Consider the following 19,532-nt stretch of genomic DNA (forward strand, 5'->3'; position numbering starts at 1 on the left):
GTGAAAGAGGGATATCTGCTATTGTATAAAACTGGCAACACTACATTCAGAAAGTAAACATTTTTCTTTCAGTACCAGAAGAAAGATAGATCACTCAATGGCTGGTTTCGCATAGAGAGGCCCTCAGAATAGAGGGAAAGTGCAACACTGGGTGAGCACTGCTCCCAGTAATGCCAATAATAAAAATCTTACTTATTTGAATGTGTAAATAAGCTCTTTAAAGGTAACATGCTGAAGTCTTTTACAACTACTTAAAGGGTCCCTAAATCTGCATCTGAAATACTGTAAATTTGTCCCTTTACAAAAACGAGCTTTCAAGTCAAATCCTATTTGAATCAATTGTTTTAAAAGAAGAGAATGGAAAAAAATGGAGAAGCAAAAAAATCATCCCTTGATATATTTGTCTTGCTCAGCCAGTACTGAAAGAACATCTGTGCCTTTTTCAATAAATGCTGCATTACTGTTTGATCCACCTGGTGTGATACACACCACAGAAATCTTCCTGGCTTTTGATTGAAAACTGTATGGTCTCAGAAAACCTGCAGCCTCAAAAAACATTTACCAAGGACATACCTGGTTTATTAAATGAACAGGAAACCGTGCAGTTGACTAGTATTGACCTTGCCTGCAGGTACCACATCCCTGAAAGAATGTGAGACAAAAGTAATGGGCAGTACGATGAAGTGATGCACAGCTGGACTGATGATGCTGCAAAGAACAGTTGCCTGATCTGGTAGAGCTGTATTTTCTTTGGACAGGTTTATGAAGTGTGCTTGTATCTGCCAGCAAGACCTGGGAGCGTTGTTGCTGCCATAGGTTTGCAGAGACACCTTGTGGCTTTGGTAAATTAAACTGGGATTGTTTCTGCCACTTGCTGATAACCTCACAAGGTTTTTGAGGAAAGGCAGTCTCAGTGCCTCTCTGCTCAGTGTTACATCTTAAAGCATTTTGCACCACAACCCTTCTTTGTACTTTTTCTTGATTCTGTGAAGCAGGGGAAAAAAATGCCCGAGTGTTTTAAGTATTGTGACATTTTCAGAAGAAGAAAGAAGGTTGTTGGTTATTGCATGACTACTATAGTCAGAGTTTGCAGAAACAAACAGCAGATGGTCACTTAAAATCCTGAATTCTACATATAAACTTTATTATTTTATCAGTATTAAAGCAGGGAAATGCTTTTTATGCTTGCATTTCTGGTTGTTAAAAGTTAACCATTTTAAATGTAATGCAAACTATTTTTTTCTTTTGTCATATAGGTATGATGCATGACCACATTTTTCTGTCTTCTGGGTCTAAATAATTCCCACTAAATCAATAATGCTTGTGAAAGTGAGACCCTTAAATGGCACTTAAGGAACCTTTACATGCAAAATGCTTTTCCTATAAAGCCACAGGTCAACTTCTAGTTGAAATTTAAACCAGTACATATGCAGTGTACAAGGTCACATTGTACTGCAGCAGATAAAAGCAGCCATACCAGGTTAGGCAGGGATCCATCTAGCTGAGTATTATGTCTCATTTGTTGGTGGCAGCAACAGCAGAAGTGTCCTAGTGGTAAAAGTGAGTGAGCCAGAGTTTGCCAGGGTCCTGGCTGCCTTCTGAAGAAACTGAGAAAAGACAAAGGTGTCAGAGAATTAGCATGGTTCATCAAGCACAAAGCATGGTTCACTGTGTCAAGGTGCTGCTCTGCACTCAAGCTGCATCCTGCACTTACCACCTTCACAGCCACCAGCAGACACTGTGGCTACCAGCACAGAGCAGCATTACAGAGCCATTTTGCAAAGGCTTCACAGGAGTTGCTAGGAAGCCATCAAGATAGTTAAAAAAACTACAGAATTGGTAGCCCAGACCTGGTGGTGAAGAGTTTAGGATACAATTGCAGGGGAGTTGGTTCCGTCAGTCAATAGCTTTAAGGTGAATGGCGTTGCATAGCAAAGGAAAAAACAGCTCACAGGTTTTCAAATCAAAAAGCAGAAACAAGGGTTGATCACACGTGGTTGGAATGTGACAGCTAAGACCTGTTGAGTTCCTGTGTGGATGGATTTCAAATAGTCTTTCTCAGAAGATAACATTCTCTGTACTGACATTTTAGGGGGTTTCTGCTGTGTCACATTCAGTAACGATACACAGCCATTCATATATTATCAGAGAAGTCTGAGGCCATTCCTTTCCCACACAAAGGACCTTTATTGAAACAAAAATAGACTACAAAAGTTACCTTATTTCATTGATTGTAAAAGTTAGGGATGACATACACCATAGCTGATGGCAACCCTTGTTACAAAACCTGCTTCCACAGATGACAACAGACTGGTGAGATGTGGTTTTCCCTTCTCTGCCTTCATCAGATGACATAACACAGAACTTTTGAATCCTCTTTATTCATCATACTTATATTAATTCTAGACTGAATAAATTATAAGCATCCTCTGCTTTCAAAAAAGTGAACACAAAACAGACCTGCCCTGGACAGGTTTCAAGATCGTTGTCTTTCTCTAGTCTTCATAAGCATGTGATTTCCTTTTACACTTCCTCAACCTATCAATATCTTGTTGTACAGCTTCTTAAAGATCTGTGCACTCTTCCACATGAGGGAGAGAGGTTCTTCTCCCAGCTTTGATCCAAGACTTCCCAAAGTCAATTGAAAATTTGCCATTGACATCAGTGATCTTCTGATTAAACTTCAGCCTTTGCTGTCTTTCATGGTTGTATTCTCAATTCAGTTTTACTGTGTGTAGGATGATGAAGGGCTCCACATATCGTCAGTTAACCAATGACTAAAGTTTAAGAAACACTACTCCAAAGCACTAGTATTGTAATATTGTACAAATATGCTATCCTGTCTCCTGAAATTATTTTTTTTTGCTCCCTTTTGCTTCATTACACATTCTGTTAGCAGCATTTTGTTCCTGCCTTAAATTTTAGTTTAAAAGCTACTGCATCACTAGTATACAGTAATACATAGTTCAGAAAATTCTGGATATTTGTGTCTGAATTTTACTTTAGGGCTTTATATATTTATTAGTATATTAACAACTTTTAGAAAAATGAATATATTCAGTTCTTGGCAGTATTCTTAGTTCTTACATAAGCATCACCTAACTTTTGCTGTAGTTGTCACTGCTAATGTGTCTTGATTCTGGTTTTACTGTGCTGTATGAGAATCAAATTTTCTTTTTTCAAATTTTCAAATTAAAAAAATCAAATTTTCAATAAAAAAAATCTAGGTATCATTGCCAAATACAGAATGGCTTATTAGCATTAAAATTACAACTTGCTAGACTTGAAGTGAAGAAAACAAAGTCTAATAACATAGTTGTTTTGATAATTCTTTATTGTCCTCAGCCTGAAGGACTCATTTACTTGCTTACTTTTTTTCCATTTGCCTTAAAATTTCAGTCTCACCAGTAGTTTAAAGAGACTTTGAAGTCACGTGAGAACCAGGCTGAATATATGTATGGAAATACTTATTCATCAGTGTCTTGCCAAGTTAATGATAAAGATATTTCAAGTAATATAGCAGCTGTTTTGAGAAATAGGGTCTAATTCAGAGTTGAAAATTATGTATTCGGCATTTCCTCAAATGGCAAATATAATTTCATGCAGATATAGGTGTATATTTCCAGATAATTTGTCATGTAACAGAGGTAGTCAAATATATTTGAGATTTTTTGCATCGCTTCTGGAATTTATGGCAGGGAACAGGTATTCCTGTTGGTATATTAACAGCATGTTTCAATTAGAATATGATAGAAGGAAAAAATTGTAAATTGTATATCAGTATTACCCAGCAGGGGAGTGGAGTGCTGAAAAGGCCAATGAAGTAGAAGTGTGAAGTGGTGACCTCTAATACTATCTTAATTTAAAATGTCTCTGTTAAGGTCCTTGTACTTCCAGGAGCTGAATGCAATAGACACCTCACACTTCATATTGTGCAAGTCCAATTTAAATTTGAGACAAGGGAGCAAAGTTATCATTTCCACTGGAAAGCTATGAATCACACATAAGAGCAGAAAGCAGTATATCACCTTGGCAAATTAAGGTGGTAGAATGCAAAAGTGGATTTTTGGGTCTTCCTTAAGGATGCTCAGTGACTTTTATTGATCATACCTCAGACTAGCTAGTGCAGTACATACTTATACCCACCTCAAAACAGTTCCTGAACACATGGCAAATGCTTTGTCTGAACAACCAGCTAGCACCAGATGGCATGGCAGGAGACTGTCTAAAACTTTTCTTACATAAAACTGCAAAGATTTCCTTTTCTACAAAGGAGGAAATACCTAAAACTCCTCAAGTAAATTCAGATAAACATTTAATCTATAAGGTGCTCCTTAACAATGGAAGTCTTGTTCAAACTGTGGCCTGCTCATTGTTTGCCCCTTACTGCCTAGGTCCGTGCAGCAATCTCAGCCTTAACCCACTTACCCAGTTTTGAGATTCCATGAATTCAAAATGTAAATCTCAGAAGAGTTTGGGGTTTTTTCCAGTTTCCAGAGCAATTACATAAGCTTCAGTTATTTGGCTTATAGTATTTGTATAAGGCTTATTATTTATTCAGACACAGCACAATTCAGGTTTATATTAGTCCCTTAATTTATTAATTTATGTTAGAGGGTTTTTCTAAGAAGGAAAGGCAAAAATTAAGATAATTTTTTCTTCCTCAAGACATTAGGAAAGTTTCAAGGCTGCTTTTAGGTCATCTTTCTGAGATGAGGCAATGTTTACCGATCAGATGTTGTTCTGTATGTGCTGTTATGCCAAGCGTGGCTTGTTCCTTAAATGTCATTATTAGGCCTTTTTACAGTTCTGTGAGTGCTAAAAAGCTACTCAGTCATATAGAGTTTGAGCATGCCCGAAATGTAACTGAGCACAACTTTGCTATCTAGGTTATCTTTGGTCAGACGGTGTTGTCGTTGATTTCCATAGCTAAATAAAACATTTGCATTGTTAAAAAATTAATAATACAGGGAGAGTCATTAAAAGGGAGGAAAAGCACTAAGCTCTTGCTGGAAATAGTGGCTTAGTGAAGCAGACAGATTTGGGGAAGCTGTTCCATACGGCAGAAGGTCCTCCCACAAGCATCACCAGATTGTGTGAAGGGATGCAGAGGACATGCATGCTAGCCAGGCAGTGGAAAGTGGGTCACAGACTGAGACACTTAATCTCAACCCACCTCCCCTGTGCTTTTTTAAGGATCCACAGCCATTCCAAATTATGGCCATTAGCCAAACTGCTGTTTGGAACTGTTGCGGGGGATTTCAGTTCTGAATTCAGATTGCCATTCCTATCTCTTCTGTACCTTTTCCCCCCTTCATCCTACCACATGTGAAGTCAGTGACTCGTTCTCTTTTTTTTCCTCCATATGGCAGGATGTGTTAGAAAAAAGGGAGGAAATCTCACCCAAAACACATTTTTTCAGTCCCAGAGGAGGGAGAGGGGAATAAACAGCATTTGCACCTTATTTTCTCCTCTTTATATTTGTGCATAAGCCAGAAGGTTTGGGCTTTAGTTTCTTTTCCCTTTCAGTGACAAGGGCCAGTCACTGAGTCCCAACAGCATGCTTATTTGAATCATAAGCAGATAGCAGCACTCTTTGCAACTACCTAAAATCCTCTTCTGTGCTTTTGATAGTGCAGAATTCAGTGAAACGTTGATCAAACTCCAAGTTTCACTCTCTAGACATCTGCCTGACGGCAACTTCATCTTACAAATTCTTGTTCATGAGATCTTTACAGTGGTTACACATCAGTATTTGGATGTAGTTGTCATGCAGAAAATAAGATAAATTAGCTAGACTGAGAATTTCTTAAAGGAAAACATATCAGTGTGTGTCAAGTATCGATATGAATCAGTTTAAGCTAGGTTAGAGGGAGCAGTGTTGAAAAAGAAAGAAACGCCCTCTTTATTGACAGTAAATACATACCAATCAACAGAACCAATGAAAAATTACCATCATAATTTCCTTTCACTAGAACAGCAAGGCAGATATTGACCAACTGTACTAATTGACTTGCATTTCAGCTTTTCAGGCATTAAATATCCTAACTGTGAACAGAACTGGCAGCCAAGTGACTCTTGTTTAAAATATGTTCATGTTAAAAAGAAAATCGAGATATTAGTATGGATGAACAAACTATGCTGGCAGTTTTGTAGCTAGATATTATGCATTCTGTTCATCAGTTTTAAGTCTTAAGCCACAAGAATTTGCATCAAAACTTCACAGAAGAAACAACCATGCGGTTGCCAGTACTCATTTGTACTCTGTTGTCTCTCAGATGGCACGCTAGTCATCTAAAATTCCTCATTTAATTAAAGATGAAAGTGACCTTCCCCCTCTGGCTGGTTTTACATAGGACATCTCTGAATTAAAAAGGGTCCCAGAATCTTGTAGCCTTTGTAAGTTTATATGTTGCATTTCAGAAGTGATGCACAGTGAAAGTCTTCAAGTGGTCTCTTGCAAAAGCTCAGCTGTCAAGCTGTCACCTCTTCAGCCACAAAACTCAACTTCATTTGATAACGCATCTGTAAGTGTAGATTATTCCATGTTGCTTTTGGGTGGAAGACTAGACTTCAAAGTCACTTAAGCATGATGGTCTCTGACTGTAAATACTTCATCTGTCCATCTGCCTTTTCTTAGATGTAAACAAAGTATGTTAAACAAATCAGTTGTTTTAGTTTCCAAATCAGCTGTAGGATACTTAAAAGTTACAATCATACATGTATTAAAATAATCCATGTGAAAATGAATCAGCTTCTTTTCAAATGGTTTGGGCTTTAGTTAAGGCTTAGGAAGAACTATTCACCTGGTGGATCCCAAAAAGAAAAGATAGGACCTACCAAACTCTGGCAGCTCATATTTAGTGCTACCAGCCACTTAACATTGTGCTCCTTTCCGTTCTCCATAAAGCAGGCCAAAACTAAGAGACGGTCTAGATAGAAACATGGTCCTGTAGTTGGTCCTACTGCAAGTCCCATGTCACTGTGCACAGATCTGCCTGGATAGTATCAGTGGGATGTTAGAGATCCAAATCCTTAGTCTGAATACCAGAAAGAAACATGGACAGCAGCAGCTGCTGTACGGAACACCCTTTTATGTCAAGGATTTTTCAAGAACATTGGTGTCCTTTCAAATGCCAAAATAAATACCGAAGTTTTAGGAATTTTCTTTCATTTCTGGTAGCTAAGCTGTCTGTGAAACTGGATACTTATCTTCAGAGTGAAGAATCTTAGCCTAGGACCCTGCTGAAAAATGCTGGCTGAAAATCTGTTCCTGCAGTAATAGCTGAGAATACTTTTCCTTAAATATGTGGCTGTTAATGAAATATCAACCAAATTCAAGAAACACTGAAAATGACAAAGGTTTTCAGCATCACTGGTCAAAATCCCAGTTCATGGCTTTGAGCCAGAAGTTATTACAGAACATGTCCTAATTCACATATGAATTTCCCAGCAAAGAAGCAAGCATGCCTGGTGCACAGCCAACTACTTGCTCAGCTACACTAGCCAGAGGCTTCAGAGCTGACATACAGGCATTTTTTTTTTTTTTTTTTTTTTGTAATTTTTAATTTTATATAATCTGTGTAACCTGAACTTTGGAGTTAATTTATCCTCTCCCAATAAGAGTAGCATATCTATTTTTATTTCATTTTATTTTTAGTTAAACATCCCACAGAGTGCCCAACTGCCTGCCAGTTCTTGATTTTATACAATAGTTTTCCTAAGTCTTTTTGGGAACATTCAGTTTGTCAACACCTGCAGGCAGAATGCAGAATAAGGCGTTCTGAATCACTGATTCAAACACCAGATACAATGCCCATTATTAACTCTGTGTTCTTCTCTGTCAGACATTGGAAGACAATTGAAGTGTGCAGTTTTCCTTACCTTTCCTTACCAGTGTGATTGCTGAAGCTCCCAAACACTGAAAATGAAGCTTGGGCAGGAGAGTTCTGAATCACAGCACAGAGATTTAGTCTGCACCATTCTGATCGATCAGTTTTCTACAGAAGAAGCATTTATTTTATACATGGACAGATAGCACAGTAATTCTCTGCTGTTTACTCTCCACCACATACACCATTACTGGTTACCTACTCGTCCCACACTACCATTGTTCAAGCAATGGCATTAAGTCCTCGAGAATCAGACCATCCCTGTAAATCACAAACATAGCATGAAGTAATTGTAAAATTTTATAAAAATAATATTGTATTGTTTCCCTTTTTTCTTTTTTTATCTTTTCTAAACATTTTTGGTGTGTCTTTGCTTCTATGTGTTACAGCTCACAGTTTCTCAAATTCAACATTTTGAAATTATGTCTGTAAAACTGGGCTTGTTTACTCTAACTGGGGTCCAGAAGTTAGCTTAAAACCTAGAGGCCTAAAGTTTTTCAGGATTGACATTATCATTGTACTAAGTGCATCTATGCACTTACTTAAGTGTAGTATCTTTTTCTGTTTCTACCTGCTAAGTGTATACTTTGTATTATACTGAGTGGCATAAGATGGGATCACACATTTTCTGATTTTTTTCTCGCAGAAAGGATTGAGCTTATTAAAAAAAAAAAAAAATATATATCTTGTAGGGAAAAATAAAACCCCCAGACAGTTATAGGAAGCTTGGAGAGACAGAAATTGGAAAAGAAACATCATCTATCGAGCAAACAGTAGTTATCCTTAACCTGACTTAGTCTATATGAGTCATCCTGTTGCATTCAGTCATTCATTCGCTTTTAAGTATTATGTGATATTGCTTACCTTTGAGGGTACAGGAACCTGTGTGGAAGTGAAAGACCTTTTTATTTGAACTCCTTTTATAAAATAAAGAAGTAAAGAAAATCCAGTGTACTGATCTGAGATACCCACTGCTGATGATATTAAAGAGAGTATTTCTGTATCTTCCTTATCTACCTGAGGAAGTCCCATCCAGCTGCAGGAGACTATACCTGATGCATCAATGCTGCAGAAAAGCTTATAAATTTAGGGAAAGCCTGACAGTGAATAAAATCCTACTATTATTTAGTACATCTCTCACATACACTTTGTACACAAGTGCACAGCCATTGGCAAAATTACTTGCTTGAGGAAATTAACTGGAATTTGGTTGACAGGATTTCAGCTTCTGAGGATACCACTGGCAAGTTGTTCTGACTGCAGTGGGAACAAGATTCTTTTCATCTTCTTACCCAGTAGAAGATTTAGCTGGAAGTGAAGCTACGCTGTAAGACCACTCACTCAACTGTCTTCAAAAACTGCAGTGTCACTTTAGCATGCCATGCCTGTACTCAGCAGTGCAATTGCCATCCAATAACCTGCCCACACAAATGAGCACATCAGAAGGGGATCTCATACCCATGATTGCATAAGAACTACACGCAGGTTTTGAGTGTCCACCTGCAAGAGACACTGAGGTCTCAAGAGCTGTCAGTGCAAGCCACAAGTTCCTCCTTTGCAGTACTGAAGTGATACTCATGTGTTTCAGCCCAAACTCCCATGCTCTGAGCCCTCTCCTGGAAAAAGGAGGAAGAGCTCACATTTGCAACAGGGAGGAGGGCAGTTCTCACCATTTTGTTGAAACACCTTTTGAAGCATCAGACTTTGACCAGCTCTTTGGCCAGAAACTTTTTCAATTAACACAAGATATTGAAGGTAAGTCCTCACATCCTAACAGACGGTGGTTTAGTAAATAGAGATTTACTGATATTGCCCATGGAAGGTTGATATGACACTGCTGTAAATCTGGGTTCAGCCTTCAAAACAATCACAATAAAAACATAATGTTATGAATAATGTTAGGTCAGATACTAAAATCTTATGAGGAAAAAGAGGCGTTTTCCATGAAATAGCAGGTCTGATCACTGGTGTGCACGGGAGGTGAGGGATATCCTTTCAGCAAACCCTTTCTGTCCATAGTCTTGAGCTGAAGTATCTGCTTCTTCTATCATGGGATGTAAGGCATAAAGTCACAAAACAAAGTGTGAATGTAACATCTAATGTCACTGCTTGGTTAGAAAACTGAATAGGTTGATACAGTGCTTCTTTATATCCCAGATAGAGTAAATATAGAGAAGAATAATAACCTATGAGAATTCCTGTATTTTTTACATCAGCTACATTCCAAAAATTGTTGAGATGAGCTCAGGCATTTGTACACAGGAAGACAAATAACTAGATTTTATTGTGATGGGACTGAACTGGTTATCCTTCTAGTATTCACTAATGAGTGTTACTTTACTAATGGCAGCCATTTGACAGTTTGTGTTCTATCTGTTTTGAATGAGGCTGAAAATGCGGGTTTGTGTGATTACTATGTTATTCTTGTACTCATTCAATTATGGTATATAACTGCTTATAAGCAAATATTTATGATAACTTTAGGAAAGGATGAAAAAAGCAAGTAATTTTTATTTTTACTTAGCCAGCAAAGACAGAATTGTGGAAACACTGAACAACTTTTGCTGTTTCATATCATCTACTGCGCTGTGGTATTGATTTTCTTTAGATTTATAACTCAATTCTGTGCATCTATAGTTAGACACAGTAAGGCAATATATAGTCATTGCTCCTTCCCTTTAAAAAAAAAAAAACAACAAAAAAAGAACCCTAAAAATGTTTTAATCCTCTGAATTTTGCACAACACTTCATCTTTTTCTTTCCCAAAGCAGTGTAATCAGAGAGTGTCTGTCTTGAGCATCCACCAGGGGTTTATTTCCAGCTCTTCTTATTCCTATACCAGCTGCTTGAGTACACTCAATGGATGTAGCAGAGGATGGTAGCAGAGAAGTGGTCACTGCTGTATTTTTTTTCCTCCTCTGCTTTCATTTAAGAAGCTAGTGAAATTGCCAAGCCACATCATTGCAATGTTTTTGGTACAGCTGGATGCAGAATCACGAAATCAAATGGAAAAGCATAGAAACCTTTAAAAGAAAATAGCATGTGGAAGAAAGGAAAATGATTTTATATTTCTGTCATATACAGAAATAAGGGTTATTGCATTACAGAGCATTTTCTGGGCTGTTAATGGTGTAAAAGATGTTGAACTAAAATATGGTGGCCAAAAAAAAATATAGGTATACTGCAGGAATCTGCACAGCCCAGTTGTTCCTTTTTGAGAATCATTCTTCTTCATTTTTAAACATGAAAGATGGATGTGGCTGAGGTACAACTGTGAGAAACACTGAGTATAATATCTTGAATGATCTTGCTGTGTGAAACCCAGAAAACCAATAAGAATTAATGGATCTGGACTTTTTTGAGGACGCTGAGTTTGGGCACAGTGAAAATATTCTGAGGCTTATGGTTTCTCCTTACCTAGTACATGTTAACAGTCAGAGGTCATGAATGCTGTTATGGTATATGCAAAAAAATATTGGCACAGATAAACATTTCACAGTAGATCTGTATCAGTGAAAACTGTAGTATTTACAGGGTTTATTGTCTTTCTTTGTTAGTCATCCCACTTACCAGCTCCTGAGCCATGAATTGCACATCTGGCAATTTCATGCCATATGGAAAGCTTACTAGTGGTAATTCCAGTGAGATTTATGGCAATGTGCAGCAAAGTTTCTCTACACTACTGATCAATGAAATTCAGTCTGAGCAGTCTCCATCTAAGTGTGTGTGTTTCAAGGATCAAACCTGAGTACCTTTCACAACATCATGGAGATTAGTTTTGATCAGCTAAGAAGAAGCTCACAAAGTTCCTAAAGCTACCCAAAGACACTTTTAGATATCTAAATCTATTTTTGCTATCTAGGCCTCCCAGTTGAAACAGACAGTTGCTTGCTACATATGTTGTTCTGGCCTGTAGCTAATATCCCAGTGTCCTGTTTCAATCATTTCTCAAAACAAACCAAAGTAAATAAAATTCCAGTGGAAAAAAAAAACTATTTTTAATCCCCATACTAGATTTACTAAGCTCAGTTTTAGTGCCCTTGAGTGAAGAAGCCAGTAGGTTTGGGGTTTTGGATTTTAGCAAAGTTTTTGGCACTGTATCTCACAGTATCCTTCTGGGCAAGATTTCCAGCACACAGCTAGATCACTTCATTCAGTGAACAATTGGCTGACAAGATGGGCTTAAAGAATTACAGTAAATGGGGCTACATCAGGCTGGTGGCCAGTCACCAGTGGGTTTCCCCAGGTCTCAGTTTTAGGGCCAGTGCTCTTCAATGTTTTATAAATGATCTGGATACAGGAATCAAATGTACATTAAGAAAGTTTGCTGATGATACTAAATTAGGAGGATCTGTGGACTCCCTCGAGGGTAGAGAGGCCTTACAGAGATGTGTGGATAGATAAGAGAGCTGGGCGATCACCAATCACATAAAATTTAATGACAGCAAGTGCCAGATTCTGCATGTGGGATCAGGTGATCCTGGTTATATATACAAATTGCAGGACCAAGAGGATGGACAACAGCCCTGCAGAAAAATATCTGGATGTTTGGGTTGATGACAAGTTGAATATGAGTCATCAGTGTGCCCTGGTGGCCAAAAGGACCAGCTGTGTCCTGGGGTGCATCACACACAGCACAGCTTGCTGGTCAAGGGACACAATTGTCCCACTCTACACTGCACTGGTGCAGCCCCACCTTAAGCCCTGTGGGCTGTTCTGAGCACCTCAGTATAAGAAGGACATCAGACTGTTAGAGCATGTCAAGAGAAGGGTGACCAAGATGGTGAAAGGCCTTGAGGGCAAAAAATAGGAGTGTCTGAGGTCACTTGGTCTGCTGAGCGTGGGGAAGAGAAGGCTGAGGGGTGACCTCACTGCAGCCTACAGCTTCCTCAAGGGGGGCAGTGGAGGGGGACGTGCTGATCTGCTCCCTCTGGGGACCAGCAACAGAACAAGAGGAAAGGGAATGAAGCTGATTCAGGGAAAGTTCAGTTTGTTCATTAGGAAAAGGTTCTTTACTGAAAGAGTGGTCAGTTCCTGGAACAGGATTCCCAGCCAAGTGGTCACAGCACTAGGTCTGTCAGGGTTCAAGGAGCATCTGGATGATACTGTTAGTCATACAGTTTAGTTTTAGGTAGTCCTGTGATGAGCAGGGAGTTGGGGTCAATGAGCCTTATGGGTCCCTTTCAAATTGAGATGTTCTATCATTCTATGACTGAAAGCATGATGATAGTAATTAGTCTGAGGTGCGGAACTGCCTAAAATAAAAATTTCACTTGTCAAATAACTGATACCCTTATACATGCACATACAAATAAACACTATTCTTATGATCATTCTTGAATTCTAGATAATTCTAACAATGTTCCTTGTTGGGAGGAGTAATAAATCTTAAGACTGCAGTGAACTTTCCAGACCAAATTAATTATAACTTACTGTCAAGGACTTTGGAGAAAGTCATGTCACATATTTCAACACAGGGAAATTGCCAGTATCATTTGCTTTGTGAATATCTTTTCACCTCCAGATTCAGAGGGCATATTCTTTCCCTTAGGATACAAGCAAAATGAATACCTCTTTTCCACAGTCATTACAGAGATTTTGCATTTATAGTAGTGTCTGCTCAGAAATGACACAGATGTGCAAGGTATCTTCCACTGGAGGAGAAGAAGGAAGATCTCCTGTGCACAGCTCCTACGATATACTTCCTGTTCATGCATCCCCCTTGTTTGCATTCCCCTCCCTGCTCCCATGTCTAGTAATACTGAAAATAGATGAAGCTTTTGAAAGTGAACAAATTACCTTCCTTCAGTTCTTCACCTTTCTTCAATTTTTGCAGCTACTGTTTGGCCTAAGTGACATTTCAGAGCCAGAAGCTAACTAAAAGAGTGAAATATTACATACAGCCTTCATCAAGTGGTGTACCATTGCTTGATGGGACTTCATTTCACATAACACATACAGTAGCTTTTGAATAAGTAAGTCTCAGTTGGTAGCATGGGTGCCTTCAGTCTTAAGATCACAAATTATATGGTCTCATCTGGGTTTCTTGCAATTGTCTTTGATATTAATGAGCTTTTAATTAGGAATAAAACTGAGACATCATTATGAATAGATATATCCATGCAGACTCAAGAATTCATTTTTTATTTTATTTTTTTAATTAGGCCATCTGAAAGTGCTTTGGAAACAGAAAGATATTTTAGCATTAATTTTACTTAGGACAGGGACAAGTATGTTATTCTCAGAGAGTATTACTACAGATGGTATAAACAGTGCCCTCCTTTAAAGACTTCTAAGCATATGTGCATTTTTATGCATGTTAGTATACGTGAACATAGACCTGGTTGAAAATTATCTGTTGAAGCTGTTTCTTGATAGAATACTATGTTTTTAATGAAACAAAACTGTTATAGAAAACGTTTTAAGGGGAAAAAAATAATCTATTGGAAAACAGGTTTTCAACAAAGGTTAAAATTCTTCTGATTTTTATAGAGTTGTACTGTACAGCTATAGAGTGGGACAGAAACTATACTGTAAGATAAATCTCCATCTTTGAGCTGAAGTCTGTAGATCTAAACCACAAAGAAAACTACTGCAAATGTGGTATGAGTATAGTTTAGGTTTACTGCTTGACTTGTAGAAGGAATAGCAGTGCTATGAAGAACTGCTGTCAGTCTCCCAGGAGACAGGAAGTTAGTAGATGATCTCATACCAGGTGAAAAAGAAACTGGACAATGCAGGAGTTACCATGCTTGTAGCTTTGCACCAGCTCCTTACTGTCAGGACCCAAGAGCCTCCTGCCAGGCACCAGTCTCGGGAAATCACATGTAGATCAGGAACAACTGCAGGACAGAGCACCACCCACTGTGACTGTGATATGTCAATTTCTCTAGGAAGCAGCAGGAGTACATAGACATAGACTGTCTTCCCATGGAAAAGAAAGAGAGGAAAAAAAAATGTTTCTGGCCTATCTTTAAAACTATACAAAATTACCCTTGTAACTAGCGCTCACACGCTAGGGCAGATGAGTAAACCCAATATGGAAAGCTGTGTTTTTTAATCCCTTTTTTTTGTGATTAGCCAGGATGATAAGTGTGCTGGGGATATTGTGAAATTATTAGTTTTCTTTTGCTAGTAATTAAAGAAAATATTTACCAAATATATTTACTAATTCAAGCAGAAGAGGCCTTACCTTGTAAGAAAAATGCCTTCATCAGGTCTGACAATAACTGAATGAAGTTCAGATTTTCAGGAAATCCGTCAATGTAAAAAAAAAAAAAATTATAAGTACCAAGTCACAAAAGTAGTGAGGTGAGAGTCTTCATTGCCAGGGTTTGGAAAGCTCTTGGAAAGTTGCTGGTGATACCCTAGTGAATGTGGGTACGGATACAGAGTTCAAGCCAATGGGTGACAGTAAATGCTCAGAAGAATTGGTTTCAAGTGTTATAAAACTAGTTTGGCTGTGAAGCATACAAGAGCTAGCATCTCTCTGACTGCTTCACTTGGGGGAACCTACAGCACTGCTCTGGCACCAGGAGATTTGCAATGGGCCAGGCTCAAATGAAGCACTTGATTATGACTCTGACCCAGCTGAAAAAATCTGACTACAAAATTTCACCTATTTTGTGTCTTCCATATTATGTCTCTTTCTCTTCCTCTTTTTCTCGATGTGGTGGCTTAGTTCAGCTCATGCTGACACCAGTAGATACCTGAAGTAACATTCATTAATGTCGTGATTTATCCCCAGCATGTAACTAAGTACCACAAAGCCATTTGCTCACTCCCCCCTCACCCAGAGGGATGGGAAGAAGAACTGGAAAGGAATGTAAAACTTGAGGGTTGAGATAAGAACAGTTTAATAATTGAGATAAACTAAAACCAAAATAATAACATTTATAATGAAAAGGAGGGAGAAGGGGAGAGAGATTCAATCCAAAGGGAAACAACAAAAGAAAACCAGTGATGCACAGCTGCTCACCACCTGCTGACCGATGCTCAGCTAGGACCCCAGCCAACCGCCACCAGTTTATATACCAAGCATGACCATGGAATACCTCTTTGGCTAGTTCTGGTCAGCTGGCCTGGCTGTGTCCCCTCTCAGTTCCTGTGCCCCACCCCCCCCAGCCCTCCCACTGGCTAGACCTGAGAAACAGAAACCAGAAAGTTACCGACTCAGCACAAACACTACCCAGCTACAAACATCAATGCATTATCAACACTGTTCCCACACCAAAACATATCACTGTACTAGCCACCAAGAAGAAAATTAACTCTATCCCCGTCGAAAGCAGGACAACAGTGTATGGGTATGACTAAGGCAGAGATTAACTGCTGTGTCTTGTTCACCTGTTAACATGTCAGGTCTTATTTCTGATTGTCCTACCTTGACCCTTCTGCAGGCTGATTTTGAATTTAGATGTATTTCAAGAATGTCTTTAGCAAACAGGAAATCCCCAAGGCAGTTCACTATTTATTCTCTCAAGCGTATATATTATGATCAACTCTATTTTAATTCAAAGTGCAGTAGCTTTGTACAGCTGTCCCCAGGGTATCTTCCTCATCTGAGCCATTAAGTGGCTACAGTTAGATCTATCACAAAGTTTCTTCCTGCATAACTTATTAGTGTAAACCAATGAGATGAAATATATCCCTTCTTTCCTTTCTGCCACACCCAAGCACCGGCTGCGATTTTCTGCTAGGACAGCCATTCTAAATTCAACAGTATTGTATCAACAAAGGGCCCTCTGACAAGGACAAAGACATTTATTTATTATTTTGTGCTTATTTTTAATGCACTGAATGTAACGCTCTAGCTCCTGTACTATCTCTCCAGACTCTGACTACTCCTGCAGTCTACAAAGTGCAGCACCAGATAGCTCAGCACCTTGCTTCCATACCATGCTCTGAAGGCCTTGCATAGGATGGTATGAAGACAGTCCCTGGAAAATATGCTCCTTGTTTGTATCATACAAGTAGAACAGCTACAAACATGTTTATTGAGGTGGAAAGAATCCACACCATTGGTGGGTTTCATTTTTCCTTGTATTAGCCAGATAAATTCTACAAAGTTTTTGTGTATATTACAGCTTTCCTAAGTGCATCTTGTCTCACCACCACCACACATGTACCCGCATACTTTTGAGATTCTTGTCTTAGCACAAAAGAATCTATACTGGTTTCAGTTTCTTCAGATTTCCCATTTAATTCAATTTCTAGCTATTTTCAAATAGTGCGAGCTATAAACCTTAAACTGTATCTACCTCCAACCAAGATTGATTAAAGTTACCATTGTAAAATAGATGTGGTTTTTCAGATGTACTTAGCTAAAAAAGGTTTCTTTAAAATACAGGGTCTGAAGTATTCAGAGCCTTTTGTCTAAACAGGCTTTAAGTTGTGTTATGAAGTAACAACGACAGTTGTAGTACTAATTGATTGATCTCTTAGCTTTCCTGGGTGCATTCTGTGTGTACATGCTTTAGCCTCTACACACCATGATTTGTCATCAGGTCCTGTGCTGCTGCTGTAAAAAAAATCACCTTAGGGACCTAAGTCACTAGATTGAAATTATTTGAAACCCTCCTTCCTGTCCGCAGTCACAGGATTGACATTAACATTAAAAATTAACTCTACTAGACCCATACACTGTGGAGTACCATGCAGTTTTGGTCTTCCTTTTGTCCTGTTCAGTATTTACATAGAGCTGCTAGGGAAAAAAATCTCACCTCTCTTTGTTTTACAGATGGCACATTATTCTGGCTGTCTTTCCTCACAGCCAATAAGATCACCGTCACATGGCTTTCCTATTGTGATTGTGGATAAGATAACAAAGATCTTTTGGTGTTAAATCTAACAAAAATGAAATTATGCTAATAGGTAGAAGCTTGTAAAATATATTGCTAAAGTTACCACTGAGTGTGTCTGTTTACAAAAGGTGGAAGTCGATACATTACCAGAACAGTTCATTTTGTCTGCAGCCATAGAGATCTCTGGACATTAACCTGTAGGTATTTAAAGGAAACAAATACCCATTTACAACTGCTTATATCAAGAATATTTCTTATTATGTCCTAGATCTCAAGTGGATTGCTTGTGGCTTCCTAAATGGATTATTGACGTGGGATTCAATTATGCTTGAATGTACTAGCTCTTGAAAGTCTGCTTCTGGCCCAGACTTATAGCAGCTTCCTGGGTTTTTTCAGTAGCTTTCTATCACGAAGATCTTCTCTCATTGAAGCCGAGGAGCAGGTGGATGTTAGAATTAAAACCAGAAATAATTCCATCCCTGTTTTTCAACATAGGAGATCCTGTCCTGACAACAGGGATGTCACCTTTGATGCCATATCTAGACAGTTTGAGAAGAAAGACTATTTCTTTCAAGAAAGAAAATCTTCTAATGTAGAACTGTTGTTGACAAAAAGCTTCCCTTCCTTCTCTTTAATCAATGCAGTTAGCCTTCTTACTGATTAATTTTGAGTCAATTTATACAGCCTGCATTAATTAGTGCGGATATGAAAATCAAGTATAGTATTTAATGCTTTCACATCCTCTTGTACAGTGCCCTGTTTAGCATCCTTAGGCAGCAGAGCTTTCTAACATTCACTTGCCTAGATACTCTGTGAAACACAAGGTCTTCTTTGGAATAATGAATCCTAACTTGCAAGAGATTTTTGCTCTTATGACTGCTGCGTTCCCCAAGAGCAATAACTGTAGCTCTTTCCTTGTTGTCATATGGTTTTCCCTTCTGTACTATAATAACTTTGTCTTTCTTCCCAGTCATTCTCAGTATCTGGAACATTAAAATCTCGCAAGAATCATCAGTGAAACAGAGCTTGATGGTTTTCATGTTTAGTTTCAGTTAGGGTTAGATAAACCTAGTATAAATGTGGACTCTTTTAATATATGGCACATAATTTTTGAAGTCATATATCACTTGGAGAACTTCCATGCAAAGATATTTAACACCAGGTCTAGGTATGCAGTTTAGCTACAATGGTTACATGCTTTTCCAATACTAAGCAGCCACAACAAAATGTAGTACAAATTACCAAGAAGCGGCACTGTTATCAGAAACATGAATCTGTGTCTTTCTCCATTATTGGGTTATGACATTTACGTACATCAACATATCTATAATTATAGTAATTGTGGTATTCTTGACTTTGCCATTGAATATTTACCTTATAGCAACATCACTTTTCACCAGTAAAACATGGATAGTATTTAGTAGAGATAAGTGAACAACCTGACAGAAGTAATTCTGAACAACTTCACCTTTCAAAATTTGCTTCTGCACTTGGAAGGAATAAATGGTAGAAAAGATGTGCTGTTCACAGGAGTTCATGAATTTACTCAACTAAGAATTCTTTGTCAAAAACTCTTTCTGTACAAATATTTGCAGTTTCTATGAGGTAGTTAATTGTGTGGATATGATAGTAGTGTTACCTTCCTTGAAAGTTTGACTTATATCATTAACCTATGCAAAAAAAACCCTGAATTTTACATTTCCTCCAAGCCTTTTTTACAACCCTTCACATATTTTTTCATATAAGCTTTTTGTAATTTTGCTAAACCTCTTCCCCTTCAACTTACCAAAAATGTCCGTAGGAACATCATTTTGTCTATAATTCTCGTAAATATCTC

The 19,532-nt window shown here is 38.3% G+C and overlaps 1 protein-coding gene across 2 annotated transcripts in view; it reads left to right on the forward strand.

The window, feature by feature from the left end:
• LINGO2 (leucine rich repeat and Ig domain containing 2) overlaps positions 1 to 19,532 on the forward strand; it is a 361,988-nt gene that overhangs the window by 313,843 nt on the left and 28,613 nt on the right. The window lies entirely within an intron of this gene.

The sequence above is a fragment of the Falco punctatus genome, assembly GCF_963210335.1.
Source record: "Falco punctatus genome assembly, chromosome: Z".
NCBI lineage: Eukaryota > Metazoa > Chordata > Aves > Falconiformes > Falconidae > Falco > Falco punctatus.